Source organism: Rhopalosiphum padi, chromosome 1 (assembly GCF_020882245.1).
Source record: "Rhopalosiphum padi isolate XX-2018 chromosome 1, ASM2088224v1, whole genome shotgun sequence".
NCBI classification, from domain to species: domain Eukaryota; kingdom Metazoa; phylum Arthropoda; class Insecta; order Hemiptera; family Aphididae; genus Rhopalosiphum; species Rhopalosiphum padi.
Window position 1 is genome coordinate 51006801 of NC_083597.1, and position 13717 is coordinate 51020517.

General features: G+C 32.7%; 1 long non-coding RNA gene across 1 annotated transcript in view; it reads left to right on the top strand.

Moving 5' to 3' along the window:
- The window catches only part of LOC132918349 (uncharacterized), a 53266-nt gene that overhangs the window by 28862 nt on the left and 10687 nt on the right, over positions 1-13717 (top strand). Inside the window, exon 3 of the long non-coding RNA XR_009660455.1 lies at positions 1699-1932. This is a non-coding gene — a long non-coding RNA (uncharacterized LOC132918349). The remainder of the gene's footprint in view (positions 1-1698; positions 1933-13717) is intronic.

A 13717-nucleotide genomic window follows, 5' to 3' on the forward strand; every position in this document is an offset into this window, starting at 1 on the left:
AAAATGTACATCCTGATCTAATTTCCACGAAGATCGTTAGATCTTAAGTATTAAGTAATAATAATTAAAAGTCATAACTATATGTATACACTTACCTATGGACGTTAATTTAATGCGTATTATATAATTATGTAAAAATAATTGTATAGAATAAAATATTTTAAATCATACACGTTTGAGATAAGTATTATTTATAAAAGATATTAAGAGTTATGGAAAAGATACTTTCATGTAACTATTAAATTATTTTAAACCATATTGGTATCGCCTGCTAAAAAATCAGTACGCGCCTCTAAACACGTCGTAATTATACATTAATCAGCCCTGAAAAACAGAATTTCTCTTACACCGCTATAGTTTGGGGTCATCTAAACCATAATTTATACAATTTTATATTCATTGAGTAGAATATAATATTTCATATGCATAAAAATAGACGGTAATAGAGAGGATTTTTATATAACTTTGATGGTTCTTTGGAAACAGTTGACAACATTTAATACAACAAAATACAACGCAGTAATATCTATTGATTTCGACTTTGTTTGAAATATAAACAGCTAAAATAGGTAGTCAATAGTCATGGAACCAATATTTATTATACACTTATGAATTATTTGATTAGGTAGCTTAAATATTTGGAACGGTGAGTTGGACCTTTCACATTCAGCTTAATCGCTGATTTGCAAATTTATGAAGGAATGTAGACGAGTATTCACCAAATGTGCAAATTAAAATAATTATTATTCCTACGTATTATGTATACATCTTCTGCCTATATTATGTACATTATATATTGTTTATAATTTTATATTACAATTATCGTCGTGTTGTATAGAAATTCACCCGAATCACGTTTATATTATATAGTTCGGGAGTGATAATTTAATCGCGTTTCACGGAACAATAAGCATGCGACGTATATATTATTATATTATATTTCGAGTTGTCGTCCTCTCCGCGTAGGAAACGATATTAATTTATTGGAAAACACATTTTGCATAATAACATTATTACAATTATAATATAATATGTGTACCTTATGCACCTATATATTAGAAATAAATTAAATATCAGACCTCTGCAGCTACAGTCATTTCTTGTGGACGAATATTAATTTTACCTTTTGACCCATTTATAAGATATTATTTTAATATATATATATATATATACATAGGTAGGGGTGCGCGCGTCTATAATAGCGATATCCGTAGAGTCATAATAATAGATATATTGTAGTTGGTGAATGGGTGCGTTTTGATAAGTCACATACCCGCCCCAAAAGCATAATATTATTACATCACACTCGAGAGTTACTTTACAAACTGCGAAATATGTACGTTTTCATACTTCAATAAATATTATTGTAAACGGGCCAACTCAAACGAAAATGTACTTAAATAAACAAAATAATATTATGTTGAATTTACTTTAAAAATACGAATCAGCTGCTTTTGCACATACAAATATAAATAAAATAAATAACACAAATTGTATATTATAATGTACATATGGTGTTGAAATTCAAAAATATAATCTATCAACGTTACATGAAATCTTACACATTATGTTTGTAAAACAATTTATTATTATTATAAAACTCTGTGTACAAAACGTCTAAAAACTTAAATGACTGTAATAATATTATACTTAATCAAATAAAGTTATATTAATGTAATATTATTATTTTTATTGCAGGATATATTCTCAACAATATTTGACGATCGACAATGATTGGACTTTGTATCTGTTCCTGTACGATTAGACAGTCAGATTTTTATGACTAGATCAATTCATGTTTATTATTTATTGATGCGGATTAAGGGATATTAATATTTAATTCAACGTGGGATCACACATTTCAAACATCCGTATTTACTATCGGCATCAACAGAAAAGGAAGTTCAGCGATATAATAATAATAATTATTAAGTAAGGAATTTAAACGATACAATATCAAGTTAATAGATAATTTTTGTTAAAACTGCTTTAATGTTTAAAAACTATTGACTCACTTTCTACAGTTTTAAACATAATTTATTTGTATTATAATATATAGCTCTAATTCCCATTACTTAAACGCGATTCACATGTATACAAGTCAAGCAAGTAAAAGACGAGATTTCGCATAATTTAGTGATTTTCTCTTACAACTATAGATAAGTTCTTTAAAAGGAAAATCAAATAAATTCTATTCATAAGAGAATATCGTTTGGATATTATAGCCACTTGCAAACCTTATTTCGAAGAAGTTATCTCAAACAGCAAATAAGTTGTTAAGACCAATATTCACATGCATCACATATTATACGTGTAGGTATTAACATTAACTAGTATCATGATACTACGTGCACAACTAGGGCCATTTTTGGGAGAGAGGGCATGTAACCCTCATATTTTCTTTTTATTATACTCTGTGTGGAAATTTCTTCTACACCCTTCTACTAAGTTAATATATTTGAAAATGGCTTGTAATAAATATAAATTACATCGATATATTTTATGTTTAATATATAATATTTATCCGGTATGAGTCACCAAGCATGCAACCCCCCTTTTTCCTTTAATAATGTATTTGTTCAATTTCTGATTATTATAATTTTTAAATACACTTAAGCGCCACGATATTTTCGATGATTTACATTTTTAAGTTCAAAGTCAACTAAATAATAGTAATGATTTTGAGTAGAATTTGTGAAAAAAAAATGTTGATATTGCCACAGGATACTTCTCAAATGATACAATAAATATAAGCATTTACCAAATTTGAGAAACAGTCTTGCACCATACTCATTCTTATCCAATTTTATGCGTCATCGTAGAAAGCATTTTTTTGGGGATTTATTATGCAATATGTATTTGGGAGACTAAACCGCCCTTCCCAAGACCAAACCAAGTTACACCTATGATTAGTATACAGTAAACATATATTGTTATTATGTTATATTATGTACCTATAATGCATATTGGTCATTGGATTGGACACTGTTATAAGTCATCTAACGGAACAAAACTAGTCGTCATATTCGCGCGTCCTAGCTCTACCTCTACGTATTCAACACAATATTCTTGTGTTCGCGACATTAAACGAGAATATCCAACGGGTACTTCAGACGTAATAATTATTCATTAAGTTTTTATTAAGCACGTACGGGAGCGTGGACAATCGTTTCGATGTTCCGTTCACATAAGTTATTATATTTGTGTTACACGAGGACCCGCCCTACGCACAAACCGAGGCAGCACAATGTTTTCGTCCCCACACTTTATAATATATAAATACATAATTTCGTACAGATTATTTATATCGTTGGCGTGTACAGACGAGCAGTGTAGGCGGCGGCGGCGGCGGCGGTGGTTGAGGTGGCGTGCGACGTGCGTACGATACGGAATTTTAACTAGCAATTTAGCCTTATGAATGGGAGAAAAAGTTTTCCCGCGTTTTTATTATTATTTTCCCTCTCTCCCCTCACTCCCTTCATTTTCCATCATCACCACCCACCATCGTCCCCGGCTTTCTCGCCGTTTATCATTCCGCCGCGTTCGTTTCAAGTTCGCGTATAGTCGTCTTCCTCATCCTGACCTACCGCTACTATATATTATTATTATTACGTTGCATATAATATTTATATATATATTATATATTTTGTCGACGACGACGAATCATGAGGTAATTTATTATTATTTCAACGAGCTAAGTTAAAAAATAAACGAAATCGACGACGAGCGATTTTTTTTCTGTCTCGTTTTTTCATTTCCGCGACACGCCACCCCAAGACTATATACATGTATAGTATATATATATAACTATATATTTGTTTTTTTTTTTTAATAATATATTTTTGCACCCAGACGCCTTAACCGGTATATATATATATACATAAATACTAATTTAAAACGTTTATAATGTCGTCAACAGGTTTCTCGTTTCATAGCCACCGCGCGCACTGCTCCCGTTGCCGTTTCTTGATCTCCTGCTCGATCTTACCTCTCGGTTCTCTTGCTAAATATATTACATCATCTAAATGTCCATAGTTATTCCACAGAGCTCGACTAGTGATGTTTTACCGGTATAAAACGTATTAAATTACTTATTCTGACTGTAACGATGGCCTTAGACCGTTCTGTTAATACATTTAATTTATATTACGAAAATCGTGTTGTTTTTATCTATCGAAACGGAACAAAATGTATACAACCGGTTACGAATTTAACTTTTTGAAATTAAAATCAAAATTTTCTTTTTAAGAGTCTCTAAACTTTTTAACAACTTTTGCATTACAGTTTTGAAAACCATTTACGTTTGAAACATTCAAAATCATTGTATGTAAATCACATTTTTTATATTCTTTTAACCCTTTTAATACGTTGTACAGTATATTCATACGGTTATATTACCTTTCTTGAAAGTCTAATTTCATAGTTTTACATTTTCCTTGAAAAATGTTGCTCGTAAAACAGCTTAAAGTACATGTACTAAATATTTTGAATGGTTATCATGGTTTATGAACTATATACTCATAGCATGCAGATCACTGCACTTTCGTAAATATATAAAATAAAATAGCAACTATATAGTAACTATTTTTTCTACATTTCCATGCTAAACGGGTACAATTTCACATAAATAAATCTAGAAATATTTGTTAATCGCTGTGTGATAAGCGCACTTAATATAATATAATATTATACATTGTTTGGTATACTTAACCAACTCATAATTTGGTTGGTTTAGTGCATTGACTCGAATGTTTAAAAAAATATTGTTTAATACTAATATTTATTTACAAAAACCGTTCTGCGTACACTATCAGTTGACTTCATTTATGTAACCGTAAACTGTATTGTGATGGCTCGTTACGCGGTATTTTTATTATGCACAAAATATGAATACTTATTGGCTAAAGGGTTTGTCACCTAACGAGCGACTCTATGAAAATATAATACAACATCCCTACGGGATGAAAAATAATAATAAAAATATAATGAGATACATAGCCCAGGAAAAAAAGAGGGCAAAGAGACAACTACAACAAAAAAACAAAATTCACCCGTAGTTTCAAAATATTTCCGGTCTAACGATGCAGTGTGTGTTTGGATCCCGTTGATCTTTTTCACACTTAGATTTTTGCATACAAAAAAAAAAAAAAAATCAGGGTCGACACATAAAAAATGGGTCCTTCCCTGGCACCGTTGTATCCGATTTCCATTCACTGTGAAAAAAAAGTACAATAATAACCTAGTTATCGTATACAACCCTTAATTTTCAAAACACATTCTATTCAAATCGCAGCATCCCTTTTAGGTAGTTTATATTAACATACTCCTGGGGGTCGTGTGTGTCATGCGTGCATTTTTTTCTCCCCCCGGTAGTCTCACAGCGTATATATAATATGTATATATTTTATGTAACCCTTTCACGGGATGTGTGACAGTGGCATGTTTTTTTCTTCTCAAGGAAGACAGGTTTTTTGTACCCTCAACCCTTTCATATACATATATATGCGTATATATTATGTATAAAATAATATCCGCATACACACAGTCCTTTTTTTTTTTTGAATAATAAAAGGTGTGTGTAGTAACGGTCCGTGAAAAAAAAATCGATTCCTTGGCGAGAATGTTAATAAATAATAAAGGGAAATAAATATTGAAACCCTTTCGTGACTGTCTGTGGGTCCCAGGGATCGGCGACAAGCGCACACAATGCCGGTTCGCGTTTTATGGAATACCCGAAATATAACAACGTGTACGAGAACATTTGTATTTTGGGTTTCCTGTGCATTATTCATGCATATGTAGGATATCCGGGATGTCGGTGCGTGTGTGCGTGCGTTGTACACAGTGTTACGATTTTATTCTTTAGCGTCTGATATAATCGAACGCCAGTTCTGTTGTCGGTATAATTTAATATTGTATACAATATTTTAATACGCAATGTGTGCTCTGATACTATATAACATAATGATATTATATACAACTATATGAAGACATATAATATATTGTGTAGAACCCGATGGCGTTTCAGAGAAACGTACAACACCGACGAGCAAACAATTTTATTATTATTATTCATATACCATAGTCCATAATACTTATGCAGTACACGATATACCAGAATCTTTTGCGTCGTAATTCGTAAGTATATAGGTTTAAACTTTAAAGTAAGTTCGAACTGCACTGATTATTGGCCAATATTTTTACACTCGAGTTTAAAAAAAGAGCTAATTCTGGAGTTGCAGAATTTAAGTTTAAAATAATAGTTAATTCGATTGCACTCAGACCAGCCGACGTCAATGCGTCAGCCAAATAATTCATAAAACTTATAATTAATCAAAAGTGCAAGTTACTTATTTTATCGTTTTTCTGTCAAGTATTCTGTTAACATTAATTTTCCTTATGACTTGTAATTCTAGCATAACCACATATTATTATGGGTTATGACTGATAATGGTCTAAGTTGCGAAGTAAAATATCGTTGACGAAGTTAAAAATAGTAGTTCTTATGGTAATTTCAAAGCATTTCGCAACTTCATAGATATTACTATTATTAAGTTTAATATAATAATAAAAAAACTGGTAGGTATGAAATGGATAGGAAATTTCTGTCACCAAGTTGGTGTATTATCATAACAAACTGAATTAAAATTAAATAAAAAAAACCATACTTTTATTAAATAAAAACCATTTAATCGCCACACTTTCGTTTTCAGATTTAATTTAACTATTTTATTTGAAAAAACAATAATGACGTTTATCGTCGACGGTGCACGTATAATATTAAATTAATTTATTTACAGTTTTTTAAATTACGTTTTTCGATTTTTGTTTTCATCGTTCGAGCTTGTTACGAAAAACTTGACAGATTAACGGCTGACCGACCAAACATTATACTCGACTATATATAAGTGAATATAATATTATCGCTTAAAAAACGTGCGGTTCGTCGAATCGTGGGCCCCCGCACAATTTCCCCGTATACTGAACGTATACTTATTATACGAGCATACACTCTCCTATATACCTCGGGGTATATAACTACCCATTCTGTTTATGCATTCGTCGGAATAGCAATCGAGCTCGGAGAAAAAGGTAAAACCGTTTAGCAGCCGTCAGCTACTTTCGCGCGTCAATACGATAAAAAGGAACGACGGTAACGTGTGGCGCACACTCATCATATACACATATATATTATATATATATCTATATATCTATATAGCGTATACCTACTTCTTGAACACACACACACACACACATAGGTATAAACCGCTGCTGCACAGTCCTTTGAAACAATAACGGAAAATTTCACCACGCACATTATTATTTTCTTGAATTATTCATGCGTTATAGCGCGCGGTCTGGAAATTGAATTCCTCCACCACCCCACACCCACGAAGACCCGTAGACTACCCCTAACCTGACGTATAAAGCGCGCGCGTGTGGCCGGCGGTGGTAGCAGCGGCGTGGTGGTTGTATAATATATATATATATGCATACATACATACATATACGTGCGTACACAACACACAGAGAAAGTTGAGGGTGACGTGTGCTACAGCGTGTGCGGGTTGCGGTTATACGTGTACGTGTGCGTATATATATATATTATATATGTATACACACGCCCGAGGGATTGAACTTTCCGATGGCTTCGGTTCCGGCAAAGGGTCCGGCCGCCGTCGTAGCCATGGAAACGCGCGCGCCAGCGGAAAAGGCCCCGTCGTATAAATATATATATATATATATATATACGTATGTTCGACCGGTGAGAAACGCTTTCACCCCCGAGAGCGGCCCCCGCTCGCCCGCCCGCCAGCGTATGTGTATGCGGGCGCGAGTGCGTGCGTAGACCATTCGGCTTTTGCCGATAACGCGAGCGCCACCCTCTACTCGCCGGCCCCCGACCGTCCTGCCTCAGGACCTCCGGCCTGCCTTTACCGTCCGCTATGTACGCGCGCGTATCTCCACCCGAGGCACACTTTTGGCCGTCATCCAAGCAATAAGCCGCTCTCCCTCACACCCCTCACTCTCACACTCGCCCCATCACACGCGTCTTCCGACTCGACTACGACGGCGGTAGCGACGACGACAACGACGACGACGACGACGAAACCTCCCCGCTATCCACCCGCAAGGGTTGCCCGCCGCGCACGGACTTTGTCTCCGCTCCGTTCTCGCGTCCCCTCTTCGCCATCCACCGACACCGCCAACCCCTTTGCTGTCCAAATTTGGCTATTGATTTTCAACCACAAAAGTGTCCCTCGCCCCCGCGTATATATATTATATATAATATATACGTATACTCCGGTGAATATATTATTATATTTTCACCTTCGGCGTGTGTGTAACTATATATACATACGCATACATCGCATACATATATATTATATATATTGTGCTGTTCGCGCCTTCGTGGTAACCGAGTTTCCCGTAACCGCCGGAAAATGCGTGCATATATAGGTATAATATACCTGGTATATATATATATATAATGGATAATATTACCCAAATATATTATGCATAGCATCTATATATAGCTGAACGCAATTATATACGACCTTATAAATTAACGGCGGTGCTGTTTTTGGTTCGCGTCTAACGACGAAGCGCTTTTAATGTTGTTACATTATAGATATATACGTATAAACACTATAAACCTATACAGCTATGAAATTATGTGTATATATTAACAGTTGTATTTTATTATTATCACAGCCGACGACTCGATCGACGTATTAATACAATAATATTATATTGTACAGTTTATATTCGCCTGTATAATAGCCAATGTGCACAATATAATTTATTAAAATATTACGACCAAGCTGATGTTTTTGAGTTTTAATTTTCTGGCCTACAAACTGCAATATTAAACTCTTACAGCGATTAAATAATATTATAAAAATATAGTAGGTACATCAGATAATTATTTTAGTGTTTAGTTAATTTATCGAGTACAAATTAATTCCGAAATAACTATGGGACGGTATAATAGCAATAATGTAAGTACGCATTGTAATACTGCATGCAGCCGCGACTACTAAACTTTTAGAATAAACAACCAATTTTAAGAAGAATAATTATAACCGAATAAATTATAATTTGTAAATAAATCTGTTAAAATCGTGATAATAGCAATACATTATGCTTTCGTGTTTTAATATTTCCCTATACAGTGATGGTCATCTGCAAAGTGATATAGTGATTTACGGATGTTTAAGAAAACTTTGCGTAGGTATTAAATCGCATAAATGTGCCGACCGATATAAAGTCCAACAAATAAAAAACGATTTCCGACACCTGACGCGAAAAAAATATTTTGTGCAAAATAAGATTTATCAACAAGTCATTACAATTAAGGATTTTTTTTTTTTTTGTAATCTCTATATATAGCCAAACCTTAATAACTCAAATTTTGTTTTTTTTTTTTTTAATATTCGCGTAATAGAACGTTATAATAATAATAATAATTATTATTATTATCATTATAATTTTAATAATATATCTGAATCTGACACAGTGTGTATAATGCATGCTCGACTATAACAATATACATGTTACGAGGGTTTTAGACATTAAATAATACAAAAACAACAACAACTTTAATAATAATAATAATATACTCCGCAATATACTGCCGAACTTGCTTAAACTTTATACTGTTTAAAACAGTGCCCGCTGATGCAAGCGAGTGATGGACGAACACACACGATGTCGCTGTTTACCGTGCCGTATCTCTACGTATACACAATATGGCTATATATATATACATGCGTGTGCGCATACACATATTGTATTACGTATTTATAAACACATATCTAAGGCGCATAAGTACGGAGTGGCGGAGGAGAAATGTTTATAATATATATAACTATCGCCGAGCGTCTTGTCCTCTCGTACGTCCATCATCGTAACCCCTTCGGCAACTACCCCCACGGCAACGTCTGCGAAACGCGCGCGAAAACAATAGTTTTGGTAGGTGAATTATTCATGTGCGGCTTTCGACTTTGACAAGCGGAGCGTTCTTCTTGCCGGCAAACCGAGTCCCCAGATGGTGCGTGCTGGCGCGCGTGTGCGTGTATATGTGTATATGTGCGTTCTCTTATCGAAAGCTGCCAGCTGTGGCACTGGAGGGACCTCCGAGTCGGCGAGGGGGGTGCTGTTGCAGAGGTAGGGACGAGGACGAGAAACCTCGATTATGTCCCGACTCCCGGCCGCTGGGTAGTCTGTTTTCACGCGGCGGCAACGTGACAATTCATCATTGTCTCTTATTTCTCTCTCTCTCTCCGCTCAGCGCGCTTTCTCTCTGTTTTCACTTCTTCAGGCCCTCTCTTGTCTATCCGTCTATCCGTGTATACGTTCTATCTATCTATTCTTACGACGACGACGACGACGACCATAACGATATAGTTTTCGAAGAGAAACTCCCCATTTTCCTGAAATACCACCCTTCTTTACTATATATATTACTGACATTTCCCAGAATTAACAGCTCATGGTCCCGAGTTACTGTTGAAAACTTCAATATTATAATATCATGTATGATACACGTACGATACGCACATATATTACATCAAATATGGTATACGTTTAAAATTCAAGTAGAATAATATATATAAGAGCATAATATTAATATCATGACACCACGACGGGAAATTATTGTGATGTCATTTTACCTAACCTTTATGGTAATAATATTATTTTTTTCTGTAATCTATACCTTAACTGGAAAATTTATAGGAAATATGTAAATATAACATAACAACAAATAAAAAATAGTTAAGTTAGATATATAATTTACAAATTATAACTATACTGTTATGATTATACTGTATATAATATAATGTATTAAAACTAAATTGATTATGTTATTAAGTTTCTATTACAGAAAATATGCATACGCTTGCCTTTTGTATTTTAAATGTATTATAATCACGGAAATAAAATTAAAATAATGTTCATTTTTTTAAATCACACTTATATTTTCGTAATAAAGACAATTATTTAGAAAATAAATTACTGCAATAGTTTTCGAATTACAAATATTCAATTAATATTTCTTGCCGCACCACACAGAAGTTATTATTTTTAATGCATTGAATCAAATTTATTAGGTAAAACTGATCTTATAAAATAAAATTATGTCTTTTTTAAATAAAATAATATATTGTTATACTTATATACGTACAGTCTACACGCTACTACACAATTAATAATATATATATTATGATAAGCAAATAATACTGTGAAGAACTTAATGAAAGAAGACAATACCCAGTGATGGAATTAATCTTAATTTTTTATTTTTTTTTTTTATTTTTATTTACACAGTAGTTTAACAATATGCTTATATACCGTTATAAATGTATTTTAGTTGAAAATCGCGTTACAAAGAATCATAATGAAATATTCAAATATTTCGAGAAAAACTTTGAAACGAGTTACGCATAGTATACCCACATCTGCCTACACTAGACTATCCGAAACGCGTGAAATATGTATATACTAAATTACCTATGTGTATAGTGCGAACAATGTTACGACGATAATTGTATTCATGCATTTTATGTACATTGGCTTACTATTCACACTCCAATGACGTATTATACGATATAACACACATCAGCACATTATTGTAGGTACGCTGCATATCATTGTGTGCGCGTCGGTAAATTCTAAATAAAATAATTCAATAGCTGTTTGACGAAAAATTCGAAAATATATTTATACTTATTATTTTTGTATTTTATAACCGAACAAAAGGACCCGTAGGCATTTGACTCGGCGTGTGTGTACACTACTGTTATATATTTTATTGTAAGGGTTAAAGATGAAAATTTGATGAGGATGTTTGCGGTCGATGAGCAGATAAAACGTGATTTTTTGGGGGCCACGGCAAAAATAAATCACGCAGTGTACCATTGTGCCGAGTACTTGGCCGTACCGCGTAAAAGAGAAAACACCTTTTTTTTATTACCAATGCATTATACATGTATATAGACTATAGGTATACAGCGTATCTGGTGTGATATAGACCGTTCGGATTAACGGGGGATTAGGTATTGTATTGGGTGTTTTTTTTCGGTCTGGCTGTGCCGCGGAGGGTGCAAGACGAGTACCTACCTAACCCATATAGTTGGTAGATAGGAAGTAAACGTGTATAGGCACTCTCGACAAAATCGCGTATAATCTCGATGTTTATCTTAGGTCCGCATTGTTATTGTAATTACAATTCCGGAGTTGTGAACCGAAAATTTAATTGGCGCTCACACACGCACGCATGCGCTTGCACGCACATACACACAAGCACACACACACACACACACACACACACACGTCTTGCACTTGCAGCGGACCGGGGAAATTCGTTTTATCTCTGTACGAATATTTATGGATAATTCATCATTATTATTAACATCATATACGTCACTTCGTGCCCAAGTTGGTGTCTATACCAAAGTCACGTCTTTAACATTCTGTTGGATGAAGTTTTTTCGTTATTATTTAAGGCCTATTAACAATACGCAATATGGTAATTTTAATTTCAACGGTTAAAAGAAAACCCTAACTGAACAACATTCTTTAGCTACTGCACCGTTGTATGTAAATGGTTATTGCTACAAATTACAATATCGAAAACAATCAGAATAATATAGTCATAATTAGCAACATCACTTTTTTTATACACGTAACACACTCGTTGTATTTGTCCTTTATATTATGATAAATTATTATTTCTTTTGTACAACAGGAAAATAATCTGTGCTTATTATTATAATTATTATTGATTCGACACGAAGTTTATATTACAATAGAGTTTAAAATGATACTATTAATCGTGAATAAATAATAATTGTAAACCAAATAAAATATTACATTTGTGGATTAAAATATACGAGTAACTACAGAGTACAGACATTATTTAAGTAGTTTATATAACATGCTAATCAATTTATTTTTTAAAGCATAATAATCAGAGTTTTCGTTAAATATATTCGTATGTTTTATTTTTAATATGAATAATAGTGAAATTGTACAGCTTTAGTAAAATCACTCAAAATAAATTGTTGTTAAATAACCTGTTTTTAACGGATAAGATTTCTTCACACGCATTAAGTTTTTATATACCTACCCTTTCCAGAACTTAAATATTAAATCTAAAACTAACATTAAAACTTTTGAATTACCTACTGACACCGTTTAAAAAACATAACTTTAATATTATTTAAAACTATTTAATTATACAATTTATTTTACAATGTAATTTAATATTTTTACACCTAATTAAATATTAGCATACATAAGATATAACTTAAAATAATAATTATAATATAAATTTTATTTTTATACATATTCATAATAAGCTATATATAATATTTAGGCTGTATGGAAAATAATTATTAATGAAAATACACATTAAAGAAGTATCCATTTTTTTTAAGTTATTTAATTATTTAATGAAGCGTAAATATTATTATAATTTTTAATTAAATATATATTATAATTCGAGTAGCAATTGTTTTAAAATAATTTTATTTTATTAATATAATTTGTTAATAGTTTAGACGGTTAGGACCGTATATATAATTAAACACTATGCAAAAATAAAATATATGATTTTAATGATAATTAATAATTATTTCATAGATCTGTATTTTTCTCGAATAAAAAAATTATCATCGATTTCTTTAAAATAAACGTTTAAACTAAAGTTATT